The sequence below is a fragment of the Onychomys torridus genome, chromosome 5 (genome assembly GCF_903995425.1).
Source record: "Onychomys torridus chromosome 5, mOncTor1.1, whole genome shotgun sequence".
NCBI lineage: Eukaryota > Metazoa > Chordata > Mammalia > Rodentia > Cricetidae > Onychomys > Onychomys torridus.
In genome coordinates, this window is record NC_050447.1 from 34,270,011 (window position 1) to 34,276,371 (window position 6,361).

General features: G+C 48.0%; 1 pseudogene; it reads left to right on the forward strand.

Moving 5' to 3' along the window:
• The first annotated feature begins 4,409 nt into the window (after positions 1 to 4,409).
• LOC118584564 lies at positions 4,410 to 5,686 on the forward strand (annotated as a pseudogene).
• The last annotated feature ends 675 nt before the right edge of the window (positions 5,687 to 6,361 follow it).

Here is a 6,361-nt window from a genome sequence, read left to right on the forward strand (position 1 = left end):
ACCCTGGCTCCAGTGCTAGTGTTTTGAAACAGTCCCATTGAGGAGGCAAATGATGAGCCACTCACAGCAGCGATGGGGCAGTAAGTTCACAGCTAGAGCATGCCCTGTAGTGAGAGCGTGCTGCTCACTTCTTGCTGTGGACATGTCCTCCTGCTCATCTGGGCAATCCCTCAGTGCCTGGTGAGAGAGGACCATCCAGTATTGTGAGGCCATCTCGTCCGTTGCAGAGATCATCCCTTGAATTGTGTAGACCACCCTACACTGTGAAGGCTGTTTCATTTCAATTCCAAGATGCAGGTGGCTGGAGAGAGAGGTTCAATGGTTAAGAGAACTTGCTGCTCTTGCAGAGGACCCAGGTTCAGTTCCCAGCACCCACGACATGACCCATTCATCTGTCACTCCAGTTCCAGGGGATCTAACTCCTTCTTTGGGCACCAGGCACACATTTGGTTCATAGACATACAAGGAGGCAAAACATTTATGCACATAAAATAAATAAATCTAAAATTAAAAAATTTTTTTCAATATATTTAAAGTTTGAAATCTGGTCATGGCAGCACATACCTTTAGTCCCAGCACTCAGGAGGCAGAGGCAGGTGAATCTCTAAGTTCAAGGCTAGTCTGGTCTACAAAATGAATTCCAAGATAGCCAGGGTGACACAGAGAAACCCTGTTTCAAAAAAACCAATACACAACACAACACACACGTATTGAAATGATTGTCAAAGCTCTTTCATGGGAAAAACTTCGTAAATTAAAGAATTTAATTTTGAAAGCCGGATGGCTGCGGTGGTGCACGCCTTTAATCCCAGCATTTGGGAGGTAGAGGCAAGGAGGATCTCTGTGAGTTCGAGGCCAGCCTGGTCTACCAAGCAAGTTCCAGGAAAGGCGAAAAGCTACATAGAGAAACCCTGTCTTGAAAAACCAAAACCAAACAAACAAACAAACAAAAAAAGAATTTAATTTTGAAAAAGGAAAAAGAAAGTTTACATTGCAATCTGTTTTAAGTTGTTTGGCCTTGTATAAGCTTGATTGGCAGCAAAGCACCTCCCATTGGCCCTCTTCTCTGTCTCCCACTCCATTCTTGGAGGAGGGTGGGACGAGAACCTGGTTGGTGACAAGAGCTGATCTCTTGACCCGCCTGGATCCCTGGTTAAGAACCACTTAAAGGGTTGGGGATTTAGCTCAGTGGTAGAGTGCTTGCCTAGCAAGCACAAGACCCTGGGTTCGGTCCTCAGCTCCAAAAAAAAAATAATAATAATAAAATAAAATAAACAAACAAACAAACAAACAAATAAAAAACCACTTAAAGAGGGTGACTGTATTGGTTAGATTTCTGTCATCTTGACACAGGAGGGTCATCTGGGAAGAGGGAGCCTCAGTTGAGACAATGCCTCCATCAGATTGGCCTCTAGGCAAGTCTTCTGGGACATTTTCTTGATTAATGGTTGATGTGGGAGGCCCCAACTGATTATGGGAGGTGACACCTCTGGGCAGGTGGTCTAAGGTTGTATAAAAAAGCAAACTGAGTCGGGCGGTGATGGCGATGGTGCACGCCTTTAATCCCAGCACTGGGGAGGCAGAGGCAGGCAGATCTTTGTGAGTTCGAGGCCAGCCTGGTCTACAGAGCGAGATCCAGGAAAGGCGCAAAGCTACACAGAGAAACCCTGTCTCAAAAAACAAAACACAAAACAAACCAAACAAACAAACAAAGCAAACTGGAGCAAGCTATGAAGAGCAAGCCAGTAAGCAAAGCTCCCCACAGCCTCTGCTTCAGGTCCTACCTCCAAGTTCCCCCTTGTGTTCCTATAAGGCAAATAAATCTTTTCTTCCCCAAGTTGATTTTGGTCATGATGTCTATTATAGCAATAGAGAGCAAACTAGGACAGTGACCAACTAGGGTATCCCTGGACTAGTAAGCAGGTAGCACTAACTGAGCCAGGAGAAGACAGTCTTAGTTGGAAATGGAGAGGGCAAGAGTTACACAGCCTCCCCTGGGGACACTCCAATTTCATCTCCCCCCCACCTCATCTCTTATGGGTTCCTTCATGCAGTTTATCCAAGTAGCCAGGGAGTGAGAGTCTTTACCAAGGATCAAGGATCTCGAGAACAGAGCAGGGAAGAGTGGGCCCGGGAAGGACAAGCGAGGAGATCACAGTGGTGATCCCAGCAGAGCTGACGGTGAGTAAAGGGCTGGAGGGAGAGAACAGAACTGGATTCAGGGCTACTCGGGAGGACTCCACGGCTCATCAGACACCAGCACTGAGGAGAGGGAAGGCAAGGACAAGGACACTGAGCATCTAGGCTGATGACAGTGACCTCTTCAGGCTGGAAAGGGGCAGTCTTTTGTTTGTTTGTTTGTTTGTTTGTTTGTTTTGTTTTTCGAGACAGGGTTTCTCTGTGTAGTTTTGGTGCCTGTCCTGGATCTCGCTCTGTAGACCAGGCTGGCCTCAAACTCACAGAGATCCGGCCTGCCTCTGCCTCCCGAGTGTTGGGATTACAGACGTGTGCCACCAACGCCGGCAGAGGCAGTCTTGACTCCTGTTCTTTGTTCATGTTTATGTTTTGTTTTGTTGTTGCTCTTTTCCAGGTTATTTGTTACATTGAGTTTATCTGTTTATTGTGTGTGTGTTCTGTTGTTCTTCTTTGGACTTTTTAGCTAATTAAACTTATTTATCTTAGGCTGGGTGTTGGTGGCGCACGCCTGTAATCCCAGCACTCGGGAGGCAGAGGCAGTTGGATGGATCTCTGTGAGTTCGAGGCCAGCCTGGTCTACAGAGCTAGTCCAGGACAGGCTCCAAAGCTACAGAGAAACCCTGTCTTGAAAAACAAAACAAACAAACAAAAAAAGACAAAAAATATTTATTTATCTTGTGTGTATGTTTTGTTGGAGTTTCTGTTTGTTTTGTTTTATTTTTGTTTTGTTTTAAGACAGGGTATCTCTAAGTAACCCTAGCTGGCCTGGAACTTGCTATGTAGAACTTGTAGGCTGTTCTTGAACTCATGGAGATCTGATCTGCCTGACTCTGCTGGAATTAAAGACATGTGCATGGAATTAAAAACAGGCCCAGCCGGGCGGTGGTGGTGCACACCTTTAATTCCAGCACTCAGGAGGCAGAGGCAGGCAGATTTCTGTGAGTTTCAGGCCAGCCTGGTCTCCAAAGCAAGTTTCAGGACAGGCACAAAGCTACACAGAGAAACCCTGTCTCAAAAAACCAAAAAAAAAAAAAAAAAAAAAAAAACAGGCCCAGGCAGTTTTTGCTTGTTTGTCTTACTTAACTTTCAAATTTGATTTATTGCATATGTATGGATATTTTGCTGCACCAGTGTGTTTAATGGCTGCAGAAGTCAAAAGAGGGCATTGGCTCCTCTGGAACTGGAGTTACAGAAGGTTGTGAGCCACCATGTGGGTGCTGGAGATCAAACCCAGGTCCTCTGGAAGAGCAGCCAGTGCTCTTACCTGCTGAGCCTTCTCTCCAGCCCCCAAATTTTGGTTGTTTTGTTTTGAGATAGTCTCACTCTGTAACCCAGGCTGGTTACAATCCTCCTGCCTCAGTCTCTTCAGTACTGCAACTCCGGGTAGGCACCATACACCACTACACCCAGTCCCAAGTCACTTCTGAACGTTGCATTTGAGAAGTCTACGGGACAAGCAAGTGAATATGTTCAGTCGGGTGCTGGAGAGAGTTCTGTATTGTGTGGCTGCTAGGAGACTCCAAAAAGGAAAGGCATCGCTCCCAGCTTCCCACAGGCTCTGCTCTGCTTCCCACTAGAGATGGGAAAGAGAAGTTAGCACCAGCCACAGAGGAAGAAAAGGATGAGGAAGGAGAAGTGGCGGTGTGAAGGGTGCTCACCTCTTCTAGTTCGTAGTTCTCATCTCCTCCCCAGCGTGGTTTCCAGGACAGAGAAGTAAAACTGAGTCACTCCTGAGTCTACAGCACAGACCTGTCGCCAAATGAGAGAGAGGATGCAGGATGCCCTGTGCCCACTGGAGGGGATGGGGAATGAGGCTGTCCCATGGTCTGCCCCGGTGCTGCTGGAGCCTGGCAGGGCCCTGCAGTGAAAAAGCTTGGGGCTGAGGAAGCAGGCAGATGGTACAGGGACAATCCCTGTGCTGAGGTGCCAGATACCATGGGTCAAGGACCAGAAAGGTTTAAAAGGACGACTGGAGCTGTGACCCAGCAGCCGCTCTGAATCCCCAACAAATAACCATCTGTAGACTTTCAGTAACGACCCTGATGATGATCACAGTATCCCGTTCGGCCGAAAAGTCTTCTCTGTGCCAGCACATCTGCAGGACAGTTTAGGGAAATCAGACTTCACTCAAATATCCAGAGCAACAAGATCTAAAATACAGCAGATACAGTGACATTCCATTCCCTGATCCCCATCTGACAGAATGGCGGGAAATGGCCCACAGGTTTGCCCGAGATCTGAACCTAGAGCTACACAGTTCCAAGGTTATTAGGCAGTCCGCTGCTCACCCAGCTGGCCGGTCCTCCTTCCTGCCGTCTCCTTCCCTGTGTAGCTTTGCCATGCTGTCCTCTGTCTGTGATCTCCCTTCTGTTCCTTCCTAGGTGTACCTGGGCAAGGTGCATGTGGCATGTGCCTATGTGTGGGTGTATGCAGGGCCAGAAGCAGGGACATGAAATCACTCCAAGCTGGAGGTCCAGGCATTTGAGGGACATCAGGTTGTTACATGAACTCTGGGATCTGAACTCCAGTCCTCACAATTGAGCAGCAAACACTCAACCCCTCAGCCATCACACCAGTCCTTTATTTAATGTACTTTTTAAAAAGATTTATTTGACAGGGCAGTGGTGGCACAGGCCTTTAATCACAGCATCGGGGAGGCAGAGGAGGCAGATCTCTGTTCCAGATTTTTGCTTCTTCAGGAAAACACCAAATGGTGGATAGGTGCCAGGATACGCAGAGGGAGGGCCTTGAGGAGTGGGGTTGGAGCAGGATTAATTAGGAGACACCCTGCAACTTCCGAGGAACATTCAGCAGCATTCTTTGGGGCTGTGGTCATGTTAAGAGGTCATGTTCTAGGTCGAGGCCACAGAGGCTCAGGGAGGTAAAGCTTAAGGAGTGGATCCCCGGCTCCAAGTCCCTGGAGGAGATCTACCTATTCTGCCTGCCCATCAAGGAATGAGAGATTATTGACTTTTTCCTGGCACATCCCCAAAGGATGAGGTTCTAAGGATCATGCTAGTGCAGAAGCAGACTTGGGCTGGCCAGCAAACCAGGCTTTTGTCACTATTGGAGACTACAATGATCATGTAAGGGGCCATCATCTTGGCCAAGCTTTCCATTGTTCCTGTGTGGAGAGGCTACTGGGGGACAAGACTGGTAAGCCCCCACTGTCCCATGCAAGGTGACAGGCTGCTGTGGCTCTGTGTTGGTGTACCTCACCCCTGTCCCCGGATGCACTGACATCTTCTATGCTCTGGTGCCCAAGAAGCTAGTGATGATGGCCGGTATTGATGACTGCTACACATCGGCCAGGGGCTACACTGCCACCCTGGGCAACTTCGCCAAGGCCACCTGTGATGCCAGCTCCAAGACCTACAGCTACCTGACTCCCGACCTCTGGAAAGAGACTGCATTCACCAAGTCTTCCTATCAGGAATTCACTGACCATCTTGTGAAAACCTGCACCAGAGTCTCTGTTCGGGGGACCTAGACCTCCAGATGTAGCCACCACATAAGGGTTTTTATAAAAGAAAAATAAAGTGAAGTAAGTCTTTTTTTAAAAAAAAGATTTATTTATGTATATAGGTGTTTTGTCTGCATGTATGTCTGCGTACAGGAAGAGGGTATTGTATCCCATGGGACTATAGTTACAGACAGTTGTGAACTGCCATGTGGGTGCTGGGGATTGAACTCAGGACCTCTGGAAGAGCAGCCAGTGTTCTTAACTGAGTCATCTCTCCAGCCCCCAATTTTTTTTTTTTTTAAGAAAGGGCATTGGCTCCCAGTTCAAGGCGGGGAGTCTGGGTGGCAGGACCCTGAGACTGCTGGTCACGTCCTAGCCACAGTCAGGAAGCAGGAGATGAAATAAGTCATTCCCCTTTAATAACACTGCTCTTTCCCTCTAATAATTCAGTGGCTCTCAACATGGGTTCCTTAGTCACCATCAACAAGCATATCAGGTTGCTGGCCAGTGTCAGGAGCCTTTATTATCTTAAGGATATTAGACATACCCCTCAGAAGCCACCAGGGAATAACATCAGAGCTTGGATTTTGGGTCAGCTGACAAGCACTGCCCCCTCCCTTTCTGTGCCCATTTCCTCTGGCATAAGCCAGACCACTGACCTCCCATTGAGAGGCGCGTAGGAGCAAGACCAGCCTCTTAGAA